We start from the raw sequence: 14,620 nt of genomic DNA, 5'->3' as shown, positions 1-14,620 counted from the left end.
CCAGTCAACTATGGACTGACTTTGATGGCCTCAGACTGTGAAGTGGTTTATACCTATGTACAATAAGTAAGTACATAGATAGATAGACAGATAGATAGATAGATAGATAGATAGATAGATAGAAAATAAATAAATAAAGCCAATGTGCATTAAAAAGCCCTATGTAGTCTTTTGAAATGATTCTACCAGAATATGGATCATTTGTTGTCTTGAGAAACAACGGAGTGCACCTGTGAGAGTGAAGTCAAATTGCTGGAGAATCACAGTGCCTGCTGTGGCTGTAGAGACTGATAACTTGTAACTGCTGCCTCCCATGTTTTTGCTGCAATAGCAGCAGCTGTTTGATAAGGGTGATAATTTATTTATTAAATAAATAAATAAATTTATATACAGCCCTTCATCAAGAGATCCCAGTGCAGCTCACAGAATAAAATACACCACCACCACCAGCCCTTTATTAGGAAGTCCCAATGTGGGTTACAATAACTTAACACTCAGAGTTAAAACAGATTACAGTCACGGGAATAGGCTGGCCCCTGAAAACCACACATCTTAGGCGTCAAACAGTAAAGAGTTGCATTTTCATCATTTGTTGAAAGCTGTATAGTGAAGAAGCTAGATGAACCTCTTTGGGGAGGGAATTCCACAATTTAGGTGGTGCCACGCATAAAGCCCTTTTCTGGGCCACCCCTCACAACAGAAGTTGTGGAACTACCAAGAGAGCCCCTTCTGCAGATCTTAACACCTGAGGTGTGTGTGTGTGTGTGTGTGTGTGTGTGTGACTCTCCAATATTTGGGGGCTAACTTGTTTGGGGCTTTAAATGCTAGTGCAGCCCAGAAATGAACTGGCAGCCAATTATAATACTAATAGTACAGTTCCCATGAATCATTGAGGTGGGGAAGGAATGTGCTTTAAATGCATGGCGTGCACCCAGTGTAACACAACTACCCGTCTGAAATCTTTTTTAAATATCTTTAGCAGATGGGTGTGTTACCCTCCATATTGGGTGGAGGAGGATCTCCCACTGATCTCAGTTTGTCTGACTAGCATGAAAACTGTATAAACGGCACACTTAGCACTGGAGTTCATCTGCATGAACTAGGCAACAGCAGTATAATTTATATTCTAATCCACAAAGTCTCACGTCACGTTGGCATACTGTCAACCCTTGGTGTGAAACGGCTTGCAACTTGCTCTCTTCCGTCTGGGCCTCATTACCCAGCCTCTTCTAAATAACCGGCATCTTAGCCTGCACATTAAGACATAGAAAGTCACTGACTGTGAATCAGAACTGATGTGACTGTTGCTTTGTGTAAGGCTTTAGATGTTTTCCTAAAGGGATTACCACTCAGCCATTAAACAGTGTTAGAAATGCTGATGTCACTCAGCAAGTTAAGGAGAATACATATCCTTACAATCCCAAAGAAAGAAAGCACACCATTTATTTGGCTTTCTCTTCTTGTTAGGTGGGGGGGGGGGGAAATCCACCAGTAGCTCCAACGAGGAAGAAGTAAAGACTGGATCTTTCTTTCTTTCTTTCTTTCTTTCTTTCTTTCTTTCTTTCTTTCTTTCTTTCTTTCTTTCTTTCTTTCTTTCGCAATGAGTTCACAGAAACTTCATTATACTTTTCCTGATTGTTACTGGGGAAAAACGCTTTTGCATTTGCAAAAAGCAACTGCATGGATACGGACTGGTGCTATTCTTTAAAAATTCTGACCAAGCAAGAGCCTTGGTCAACTGTAGCATTCCCCAGTGGATTGAACTCTTGCCCTTCACTCTATTTTCTCCCCCTGCCTGCTGCAGTAAGCATGATTTCAGGTGTGCTGGTCAGCACAACAGAAAGGAGGAGGTGAAAACAGGCTGTAGAATAAACAACTGATCTCTCTCTTAATCAGGGAATGTAAAAAAAGCCAATTTCTAGGTTGCAGCAGACAAACCTAGGTTGTTGTTGTTGTTGTTTAGTCGTTTAGTTGTGTCCGACTCTTTGTGACCCCATGGACCAGAGCACGCCAGGCACTCCTGTCTTCCACTGCCTCTCGCAGTTTGGTCAGACTCATGTTTGTAGCTTCAAGAACACTGTCCAACCATCTCATCCTCTGTCATCCCCTTCTCCTTGTGCCCTCCATCTTTCCCAACATCAGGGTCTTTTCCAGGGAGTCTTCTCTTCTCATGAGGTGGCCAAAGTACTGGAGCCTCAGCTTCACAATCTGTCCTTCCAGTGAGCACTCAGGGCTAATTTCCTTAAGAATGGATACGTTTGATCTTCTTGCAGTCCATGGGACTCTCAAGAGTCTCCTCCAGCATCATAATTCAAAAGCATCAATTCTTCGGCGATCAGCCTTCTTTATGGTCCAGCTCTCACTTCCATACATCACTACCGGGTAAATTAATGACACCCCTTTAGCTGTTGTGCAGCACTGGAGAATATATTCCAGTTGGGAGAGGGAGAGATAGCATTTCAGTACCCCCTCGTAACATTGCCTCTTTTGTCTCTTTTACCATCTCAGAGATGACTAGATTCAATCCAATGTCATTCTCCTTGCCCCAACCACACTCTTTCCCCATCCCAAGACTTTCACATAAAATGAAAGGAATGGATTAGTATGACAAATACTGAGCACATCAAAGTGGTGCTGGATTATTCTTGCTTTGTTTCAGGTCCAACCCTTCTTTATGGTCCAGCTCTCACTTCCATACATCACTACTGGGGAAACCATGGCTTTAACTATACGGACCTTTGTTGGCAGGGTGATGTCTCTGCTTTTAAAGATGCTGTCTAGGTTTGCCATCGCCTTTCTCCCAAGGAGCAGGCGTCTTTTAATTTCGTGACTGCTGTCACCATCTGCAGTGATCATGCAGCCCAAGAAAGTAAAATCTCTCACTGCCTCCATTTCTTCCCCTTCTATTTGCCAGGAGGTGATGGGCCCAGTGGCCATGATCAGAGTGGCCTGATGTATGCTGCTGTACTGTATGCCCTATGTGCAGTTCTGAGGGAGTGTCTCCTCTGTATTTTTAGTTGAATGCCTACTTGTTATGTTCAAGGCCTCAAGACAAAACCTCTCGGTTTATTTCTTCTCAGATTGTACACTACTTTTGTTTCATTTCCTCAGAAAAGTGTTACTGGGATTTCTTTTCTCTCTGGACTCTACATTATTTAAGCACTTTTGCAAACATGGAGCTCTAGTTGCTGCATACTGCTTACTTGAGAAAAAGTTTCTATGAGCTTCTAAGGTGGACAGATATAGAAGATTCCAGCATTCTCCGTAGGAATGTCTACTGGACCTGGATATATGGTCTTTGTAGCAGTGCATTCCCTTCTGATCTAGTCTCCTGCAAAGGACTATATAGATGGTCCAGTGAGCACTGACTAGCCTCCTAGTTTACCTTCCCAGTGGCTGCTAAATATGCATGAAACACTTCTAAGGAACATTCTTCCCTGTAAGCGAATGGGGTCATTTCCAGAGAGAGTAAATGATATTGCAAATGGGAATGGGATTTGGCTTACCAATCTGAACTCATGTAGAAGTGATTGTGGTGATCACACACAAAATGGGATAGAATTCATTAGACAGTCTTTCTATACAGTCTGTGGTTGTATATAAAAGTGTGACTTGGCTCTGTTTATGGAAAAAAAGAGAGATTTACGTGTTTATGTAGCTGACAGAATCCAATGATGTGCCAATTTCTTTTCTTCTTCATCGTTTCAATTGCCACAAGTGCATTTTCTTTTTAATTCCATAGGATAGCTTGAAAATGGGGGTAATATACCCAAGGTAACACGAGTACCATTATTTTAATTATGTTTAACTACAAACGAGTGCAATCATGCTCTAATGGGAAGCATTCAAGTATCTCCTCAATAAGAGATTTAGAGACAGTAGATGTGATCATAGTCTTCTGTGGAGTGAAGCGTTCCACCACTGAACATAAGCAAAACTGCAAAAAAGCTCAGTCCCCTTTCAATTAAATAGTCAATGAATATGTTAACTTATAAAAATCATTTATTTACCACAGAGTTGATTGCACCTGAAGAGAATTTCCACAATTCAACCAATGCTTTCCTACTTTTTAAGCTTTTCCTCAAAACGTCAATAACACTATTAGAATAATGCAACTTTAAATTGTAGTTTCTTATTGCCACAGAACTCTAATGCAGCTCTTGAAGGGATTTAATGGGGTATTGTGTTAAACAGCTAATGAAACGAGTGAAAATGACTCTATACATTGCATACATATGCATGAGAAGCGTATTCCCTCACACTCGATGCCTTAGCACAGAATTTCCTGAGTACACAATTCATTCTTAAAACAAGTGTGGAACTTAACTTTAAAAGGCTTCCTAGATTGCCCCAAGAATCTTACCCAGAATCATACCTTTGGCGAATTAAACAATTGATAGCTTTTTATGCTATGTGTGGGTTTTTGTTTGGTTTGGTTACTATGTTATGTATTTCTGTGTTTTTATATTGTAAACTGCCCTATGATCCTTGGCTGAAGGATGGTATAGAAACGTAATAAGTAAAAGCTAAATAAAACCTCATAATATGTGCCATTCATTCCAATATAACACTTCAAACTAAGCATAGTATTTGATATTCTGCCTACTTATGTTTCTGGCCCAACACAGCACTGGTATATGATGCCCCCTAAAATGGTTGCCCAGAAGGAAACATGGCCCTCAGGCTTAAAAGGGCTCCCCATCCCTGTTTTACATTGCCTTGGTAAGTTTGTAAGTGAATATGATCTTATGCAGTTGCCTTAACTCACATTCTCCCTTCACCATTTAATATGCCTGTGTGCTTGGAGACAAGCACAAATGTCACCTACTCCCTGTGTGAAACCCTGATAAGGTATGGGTCTCTTCAGAGTAGTGTCACTGATTTGGAAACATGGGCTTGTGGAAGAGCTGAGGGGATGGGTGACAGTCAAGACCTTATCAGGATTACACAGCAACCTCCTGAAATACGTTCAGCTCAACTCCAGCTGCCATAAAATACTCAACCTACATTTTGACATGCAGTATAGGTTATTCATTGTGGCCCTCAATAATGGAATCATATGAAACTTGTAATGCTAGAGAAGACATAAGAAACACTGATTCTGTGCAATTTTGTGAGAGGGTTTTTGTTCACGCTTCTTCATCCAGAAAGCCTTCTAAAACCCACCCCCTCCCTTTCCAGTATCAGGAGATTGAGAAATGAGGGGAAAAAATATTTCAGTGCTTGCTAACCATGACTGCCAATCATTGTAATGTGTTGTTGTCTTGTGATTGGCACCCCACTACTTCCTCCCTTAGTTGAAAAGGATTTTGGCTGCCTCATTCCTGAGGGCACCACAGGGTCACTTTAAGAGTCAGGCACATGATAGCTATAGCGTCAGAATTCCTATACTTGGAGAAAAGCAACAACACCAAGCCTTTTCAGATAAATGAAGCAGTTGCCTATTATGAAGATGTCAGTTTCCACAAGGTTAGCACACCACCCCCACACAAACTTTTTTCTGTTTCAAACACTCCCAAAAGCATTGGGGGAGCCTACTAACATTTTACAGACCTTGGGAATTCATTTTGTCTTCATATGTTCTTCATTCCCTAGGCATAGCATGGAGCTCTATAAATTAATTGTCTGTTTCTGTAAGCAGCCCCCAGTGCAGATGGAGGTTTGATTAGCATGTGTGTATCCTGCTGACGTCTGTCCGCTGCCCCAGCCACTTTGACAAACCCAGCCACTGAGTGGCATAGGCTTCATCGTCATTAACATTCTTTAGCTCTCCAGGAAATATACATGAAAGGCTAGCGTTTCCATTAGGCGAGGCAATGCTTGCAGGAAATAAAGACTGACATATTCTCACTGGTAACTGAAGCAATCCAATGTCCTCCAAACAGAAAGTCATTTAATGAGGGAAGGCATGACCTGGCTTTAGACAGCTAATGACTGCTCTGTGTACAGAATATCTCCCAATGGAGCAAAAGTTTATTGGTATGAAAAAACAATCCTCCAGGTTGTGTGTATATGTTTTTTTAAGGGTTATTTTGGTGCTTCTCATAATCATGCTTTCATACTTCAGAACCAGAATGTTGTTTGTAAAAGTAATTGAAAAAATGGCTGCCCACAAAGTGCTATTATTTTACAAAAACACAAAAGCATTAAAAAATAAACAAGCCCAGCACAATAGTCTTGTACATTGTTCACATTTTAACTTCAATATTGTGTGCTAATATATTGTTGTTTCTCTACCAGATTTGAAAAATGACAATTATTTGTACTCCTGACAACCCTTCCTTCTTTCCTTCCTCTCCTCCCCAAATGGCCTGAGTATGTTAGTAATTGTTTTGATTGTTAGTGGTCTTATTAATTGCCATTTGTTGTGTTTTAAGTTATTGAGCAGTAGAAAGATATACGTGTTTAAATAAATGTTTGTGGGTATCTATCTAGCTACTGCCTGAAACCTACTCTACACCAACTGAAAGCAGTTCTGGATTTCAGTCTTTCTCAGCCTTACTTGGAGATGTTGGGGATTGAAACTAGAACCTCTTGTGTGCAAAACGTGTCCTTTAAATGTTATTACCTCAAATGCTTTTGAAGAAACAAAGTCATATTTGGAAGTGCTCTTGTGTGAACTGATGGAGTCTTGAGCCATATTTGGATATTTCCCTTCACATAATTGCAGTGCTATGATGGGTGTGTGTGTGTGTGTGTGTGTGGAGGCATGTTTCCTGGCCCCACAGGGGTGGCATGTCCCTTTTCACCAGCTGAGGCAAAATGGGCATGTACTACTTCCTGCCCTCCTGCTACGCTGCAGCCCCCACTTACGCTGCATGCCGGAACACCCCCCTCACCAAACTTGGCAAGAGAGGGAACGCTTCACAAGGAGTGAAGAAAACAAGCAGCAACACTGTGTGCTGGAATGCCCCATGGCAAGAAGGGGCTTTCTGCTGGCAGCAGAAGCAGTGGGGCAGGTGGGATGTGGCCTCTTGTTCTTCCACTGCCTGAGGCAGCTGCTTCACCTCGCCTCATGGGCCAGCTCTGTGGCCTCACCTCCTCTGCCACATGCTTGTTGGCCAGTCCGTGATCCTCTCATGTGTGATGGGGGATGCCGTAATAGGGCTTTCCTTTTGAGTAAATTTGCATGGGCGGGGGGGGGGGATGAGATAGAAAATAGCATAGGGTTCCTGCATCTGTAATAGTTGCGTAGAAGGGGGAAGTTGAATGCGTGTAGCTTGCCATGTTGGCTATACCAGCTAAAATTCTGTCTTCTACAAAAATATTAAATTTAGTGCCTGGTCTCTTTTACATCTGGCCACTCTAATACATGGGGAGATAGTAACATATATCCTGGTCCTTGGGATGTAACATCTCCCGTTTGTATTCTGTTTGACTGCACTATTCATGTTAAATAAATGCAGTATGCTAGTAGAAGCAATGATGGGTTTGCCAAGTACTCTGCTCAAGTGTTGCAGGTTTAACATTTTTGGGGTTGGTTTTTTTTTTTTGGAGGGGGGGGTAACTTGAAGTCCTACAACTACCTGTAGTCAGCTTGAATTTGTCCCATCTTACATGTAACTGAGAAATCCCTTTGGTTTTCAGTAGAGGACTAGATTTGCTTGGAATATTTTGACACTTATTTTGGAAAAAAGCTTTACAAGATATAGTTCCAACATGATGTATCTAATTCCTGGTTCGCCAGCTTGCTCCCTTTTGCTAGGTCTTTAATCTGCTCTATGTGAGTGAACTGTGTCTTACAGATCAAGTGAATTAATGCACTAAGTTCTCTGGTGGTGGATTTCAATGCCTTCATGTACAGAGAACTTGCTCGTAAAGTGTGGCACATAAAGGAAATGTATAACAGACCTCCATAAAGTTAAATCTCCTAGTACAAGTAAACTCTTATCAATGGTAAGCTTTAAAGAGCCATCTCCAGAAGCTGGACTGGATTGAAACTTCAGAATAACTCTTATGTTCTAAGATTTACAGTCCATTAGGAGATCTATTTAATATTTCCTTTCCTTGGCGCCTAATGGCCCTTTAAAAAAATGTGAATGCCTATTAACCACAAAAGTGACTCATAGCACTTTAAAAAGTGGATTATTGCATGCAGTGGGACAATGACAACTCCTGGTTCTGCTTCTCTGTTATAATACCCCTTTGAAGTAGTGTTCTAACGATTTATATGTTCACAAAGGAAACGATCATTGACATCTTGTTTGAGATAGACATAGCTGTTTAGGGCATGGTTGGGGAAACTTTGGCCTTCATTTTGTTTGTTTGTGCAGCTTTAAGCATAACAACCACGTTAGCAATCTGGCCCACTATCTTGCATCTTCCATCCACAGTCATTGTGGGGCAAGGAAATGGTGGAGAATATTCAGGTAAAACTCTGCAAAGTGATCTTCTTGGGGGGGGGGAGAAAAAGGAAAGGTCAGACATTTTCTCTGAGGAGTATCATCCTGGAAATGTTGACTCGGCTTTAGTAGTACCATAGAGGAGAGCACAGCAGATCCTGGTTCACAGGTGTGCTTCTTAGGTTGCAGTGCATTACAGTCGGTTTTCCGGCAGTCTCAGCTAGCAAAAAAGAGCATCAGTGGGGGAGTCCTCTGCTTCAAGTCCTCTGCCAGTTGAATGCCCTGAAACTGGCTTGTAGGGATGGCTTGTAGGGATGGGGCCTCAAAAACCCCAGGCCTCTCTGCTGTGCCAGCCCTGGAAATGATGCACCCCTTCTGGGGCTATGCATGTGATGGTCGTTCTGTCACTCCAGTTTTCCACAAATGCTGTTAGCCTGCCAAGCTATGCACAACTTCACGTAGGTAAGGTGCATGGATTACAGTGAGACTTGCATTTGAGTTAGCATGCAGTGAAATTGGGCTGTCTTGTCACTACACTGCATTGGCTTCTTAGTGGCCCAGCACAATCATAAAACCAACTTCTGTCAATAATGGGGTCATTGCACTGTTTGACTTTTTCGCCATCACTTTCATTTTTTTACAGCTGCAATGAGGCCTGTAAAGAAGGAAAACTGAGCTTTAACAACAACTTGGATGAATCATTATGTAGCAATAACTTGTAACACTCCTATTATGGCTTTTTTCATTTGCCGGGTAAAATATTGTTGCCGAAAACCCAATTTCCAAATGCATACACTTCCATTATTAACACATCGGTTTGTTTCAAACAACTTCCCTATTAAAAATACCATTTTGCAAGATCAGACTTTGGCAGAAGTTTTGAACCCCCAAATTTGAACTGAGACAAATAAAATGAGCCTTCTCATTTGTTTGCTTGTGTCTGTGACTATGTATATTGTGTTTTTGTTGGATCTAAGTGATGCTAGATTAAGGCTTTCGATATTGGCTGAAATTCCAGCTAACTGTAATACCCAGACTGAAATTCTTTTTTCTAAGAACTGAGGAAAATAACTCAAATGGTTGCCACCCTTCTTTCATAAGTGAGTTCTGACTAACTCTTGTCTATCTGTATTTGTGAATCCCTGAACACATAATGAAGCTATTTCATTAAAATGCATCATTTGAGACTAAAGAGATGTCTGAATCTCTTTGAAAAATGTCTCTTTTGAACATTAAGAGGACAACAGGAAGAAATCCTTCAAGATTTCAATAGAAAGAAGATGCTTGAGCCTGAAGGATCAATGTTATACAAAGGTTGGATGCAAGGTATTTTTTTCCAAGTTCATTAGTGACTTGGAAAGATGATATTGTTATAGACACATCTGAAGTTGTTAAGAAATGGCTTGCATTTATGTATGGTTTGTAAGAAGAATAGGAATACATGGATGTGTTTACTTTGTGCACTCCGTAAATAACAAAAAGGAAAGTAAAAGAGAAGGAGAAGCTCAGCTGGTGGTAGTTGCTTTGACCTGTTTTTGAAAACATCTGGAGATGCTTCACATTTTCTTCTTTAAAGTATAAGATGAAGGCAGGATCATTGTGATGACTCAAAGAGCTGCCTGCCTTCTCCGGAGTACAAGGAGGAACATGCCTTTTCTTTCTTTTCCTTTTCTTTTTACAAATAGCAACTTGAAAACATTTGTAGCTATTAAATGCTCTGGGAGCATCTGTCTCCAACCAGCCAACAATGATGACTGGGGAAAGTGGTATCTACAGCAGTTTGATATATGCCCTTCCAAACTCTTATTGGCTTGTTAATAAAATATTCTGTGCTGCGCACTGATATCTCAGGCAGAGGTCACCTAAAATGAACAGTGGTGGGCCGTGTGTGTGTGTGTGTGTGTGTGTGTGTGTGTGTTCTACTCAAACTTGGATTTTAAGTGGAATACCCTGTATTCTACTCAGACTTGGATTTTAATCTCTTTTTTTCTGAATTCCTCATTTATTTATTTTTGAATGATAAATACACTCTCCCCACTCTCTTTTAATGCATTTCTTCTTATATTTAGACTATTAAACCTTGGAATGTCTCCTCTTTTCTCTGTCTTTCTTTCTTAGGGGCTGGATTTGGCCAATTACAAGTTGCTGCTGGGAAGCCTGCAAGCAGGACATGAGTGCAATAGGTCAAGCCCCCTGAAAAGTGACTAGAAACTACAATGTAAGTCTTTCATGCTTCCATTAAATTTATGATGGTCACTTGAAATTTCTGTACGTTATGGCAACCTGCGTATTGACCGCAATCTGTATGCAGTCACTTCCAGGGATGGGGTTTAACTTTTTTGCCTGCCATTCAAAACCTACATTTTTGGTCAAGAACATAAGAAGAACCTTCTGGATCAGGTCAAAGGCACATTTAGTGCAGCATTCTGTTCTCACAGTAGCCAACGGGTTGCTGATGGGAAATCCATTAGCAGGACATGAGTACAATAGGCCCCTTCCTATTCCACAACAACTGGAATTCAGAGGCAGGAAGACATACCCTTCATGATAAGTAGGCTAAGTTATGGGTGTGTGCAACAGACTTAATCTTACATACATCAGATTGCCTGGCTGTAGGCAGGGAAATGACACACATAACAACTTGAAATGGCCAACATAATCCCCAAGGTTGTGTGAGTTGGCTGTGGAACAACTGCACAAACACCCAAATGCTTATTTTTTCCAGATATCCTATTTGGGTGGTGTATTGCTAAACTGAGAACAAATTACTTTCTGCTCTGTTTGCTGAGTCCTCTCCATATGTACTTTGTTAGTTGTTTATGTTCTGTGAAAGCTATGAGCCCTTAAAGATGTGAGTGATGTGTTTTACCCTCTAGGTTAATTCATTGTATATAAGGTGTACCTACTAGAGAAGGGAACCCACGGGAAATCCACTACAGGCATGCATTTTCAAAGTTCTTGCAGATTTTTATGGTTAACCATATTTAGGCTGAATAAATATGCTGTATTAGGGATGAGGCTAGAAACTATTCATGAGAAATGGAAGAAAGATTCTTAAAAGTTTAAAGATCTTTAATAAAAATCTATTTAATCAAAATACGGAAAAACAACAACACACCAGAGGCAGAGAAACAACAGATAAAACACAACCTTTAAATAAAATGTCAATTATTTAGCATGACAAAAGATTTCTGTAATTAAAATGTCTTCAGCAACCAACAGAAGACAGCTTCATATCAATGGAGGCCTACATATGAGAATATGTCTACTGCAAAAATGATGTAGGTGGTGCTCTTTCTCTCCCCCCCCCCCATAGGAACCTTTCTTCATATTAAACACTGCATATGTTGTGTCTGTACTGGGCTGATCCAATACATTCTGCTCCTTGGAGTGAATATGTAATTCAGCCATACTGGCTGTTGAATCTTACTAGTGATGGGACAACATTTGCCAGAGTACATGAGGCCAGCTTAGGGGACACAGGGCATGCTAGCTTAGGAGGTGCTTGGTGAATAGTGGGAGCTATTGGCACCTTCAGCACCTGCCATCTGAGGCAGCTGCCTCATTCTGCCTTATGGTAGGGCTGGCCCTATGTGTGCGTATCTATGTGTTGTGGTTCTTTAGCACCAAGGCTTGTTCCCATGTCCTTCAGCACGACTTGGCTGACCTTGCATGTGAAAAATGCACAGTTGTGGAAGATTACATAAACTGGGTTCATGCGCGTACATGCCTCTGTATTTGTTAAATTTCATTTGTCCATTTCACACATTATTATTATTTTATTATTTGTTAAATTTCTACGCCGCCCTTTATCTGAGGATCGCACAGTAGGTTATAATATAAAAACACAAAAATACACAACATATTAACAAACAAAAACAATCCCCACCGAGTTTAAAAGGCCATAGATTGTTTAATTAGCCAAAGGCCTGGGAGAAGAGGAATGTTTTTGCCTGGCACATAAAGATAGGTAACGAAGGTGCCAGGTGGACCTCTACAAGTGGGGAGTCACCACAGAAAAGGCCCATTTTCAAGTTGCCACCCTCCTGACCTCTCACAGAGGAGGCACACGAAGAAGGGCCTCTCATGATGGGTCTGGGTAGGTTCATGTCATGGTTTTCACCCCCACCTCCATACACACAAAGGGAATTACCAGCCTGGTAAGAACTGAGTGAAAAATTCACTTTTTTCCCCTACAAATGAATTCTAGAAAAGCAATAGAACATAGACTAAGATCAAGACCAAGTATGTTCTGCAAAAGAGAATTTGACTTTGCAGAAAACAAATGGGAAGCCAAAGTTTTTTTGTGACTTTGAAGCTTTCTGTCTGCCAGTGGGGTGGTAGGGACAGGACTCATTTACAATTCAAATGTGGCTTGGTTAATAAAGGATAATTTGGAGCTGGATGTGCATCCAATGTGTCCTCTGGGTTGTAAAGATGGGACCACCCAGGCTTCAGCTAATATTAGTGTTTACATAATGTTAGAAGGAAGCTACTCTCCAATTAAAAACCCACTGTCTAACTAGATGCTAACTGGTTATATACCCTGTAGTCTAAATGTTAATAGCTTTGACCTCGTTCAGCTTTATCTTAATCTGCTTGACAGAGCAAGTGAACTCTTGGTTACACTATCCATGACGATTCCTCTTTTCCTCTCACAGCATTTTTCTAACAGTGACAGAGCCACCTATTGTAGGCTGAATGAAAGCCTGTCCTCCCCCCACTCCCAGTCCCTGCAGCTATAAGGCTAAGTATATGAATGGCAAAACCCTTGTGATTGACGCTCTTTCAACAAAAGCAGATCCCGTTGACTGATGATAAGAGGCAAAGTCATACAACAGTGTTTACAGAACAGTGCAGGATAGCAAAAAATGAGTGATAAAAGCACTAATCTTATTGTTTCTCTAGATGAGACAGTGACCTTTTGTATTTGCACTTGCACAAGCCCACACATTGTACTCCCCACCCTCTATCTGAGCTTTTGGCTGCAGAAAAAAAATTCCAGATTCTGAATGCAAATGTGAGCCAGTACCTTAAGCCACACAGCTTGACTATACTTTAGTTTTCGGAAAGCAAAATGCTCATTCTTTAGGATTGTTGTACTTCTATTTGCTGTAAATCACCTCTTGCAGAAGATTTACATTAAAAAACAACAAACCCTCTACATGTATAGTTGTAAAAGTAATAAAACATATATATCCCTCCTTTCCATCTTCTGATTCCTAAGTTAGACATAATGCTGGGCAAGGTGAACTGCCATTAAAGAGGCAATAACATTTTCCTATAGGAAACCGGGGGGTGGGGGGGTTGCCTTGCATTGAGTTGTCGCCTTGGTTATGGGCTGCTGCGTTCATTTCTGGATTTATAATAAAAAGGATAGGGTTTATATATGTCCCACTCATCCTTCAGAAAGACCAAAGTTTTCATCTAATAAAACCATCTACTCACTGATCAGGCTGAGACCCGACATAATTTCTCACCACCATCAGTTATGTCCACCAATACAGTCTTTCCCCTGCATCACATAGGCAGAGCAATGTGTACAGTGCCTGATAAAGTTCATGGACCGGGCTGGTGCTTCCCTGCCTGCTTGTTTGCTGAGGGTCCTTTTTAATGGTGCTGTCTGTCATGCATTGGGAGAAGATGGGAGAAGATCCATTGGGAGAAAATGGCTAAGTAAAACAGCACCAAGCAAACATTGCTAGTGTTAGCTTAGGAGGATGGAAGTAACTGGGGAGAGGATTCAGGGGTGGCAGTTAACATTATTTCTGCTGCTCCTAGCATTTGCCCTTGAAGTGGCTGCTTTGTTCTTCCTAATGGTAGGGTCAGCCCTGCTCCTGATGCAGATGTGAAATCCCATCCCGATTGCAACATGTACCCAAAGGAACCTAGAAGATCATCACTGTGTACATTCAGAAGTGCATAATCTGCTGCAATTGCTCTCCTCACCCAATCCTATTTCCACAGGTGGGTTTCCCTTGCTGGTTTAGGGTGACTCTTTAGCTCCTTTCAGGGATGCGGGTGGTGCTGTGGGTTAAACCACAGACCCTAGGACTTGCCGATCGGCGGTTCGAATCCCCATGACGGGGTGAGCTCCCGTTGCTTGGTCCCTGCTCCTGCCAACCTAGCAGTTCGAAAGCACGTCAAAGTGTAAGTAGATAAATAGGTACCGCTCTGGCGGGAAGGTAAACAGCGTTTCCGTGCGCTGCTCTGGTTCGCTAGAAGCGGCTTAGTCATGCTGTCCACATGAACAGGAAGCTGTACGCCGGCTCCCTTGG

The 14,620-nt window shown here is 41.5% G+C and overlaps 1 long non-coding RNA gene across 1 annotated transcript in view; it reads left to right on the top strand.

The window, feature by feature from the left end:
- LOC114593963 (uncharacterized) overlaps positions 1-13,650 on the top strand; it is an 82,790-nt gene extending 69,140 nt beyond the window's left edge. The window contains exons 3-4 of the long non-coding RNA XR_003705836.2: positions 10,461-10,560; positions 13,004-13,650. This is a non-coding gene — a long non-coding RNA (uncharacterized LOC114593963). The remainder of the gene's footprint in view (positions 1-10,460; positions 10,561-13,003) is intronic.
- The last annotated feature ends 970 nt before the right edge of the window (positions 13,651-14,620 follow it).

Source organism: Podarcis muralis, chromosome 3, assembly GCF_964188315.1.
Source record: "Podarcis muralis chromosome 3, rPodMur119.hap1.1, whole genome shotgun sequence".
Taxonomy (NCBI): Eukaryota; Metazoa; Chordata; class Lepidosauria; order Squamata; family Lacertidae; genus Podarcis; species Podarcis muralis.
The sequence above is the reverse complement of the archived record's forward strand: the minus strand, read 5'-3'. Positions and strand labels throughout refer to the sequence as shown.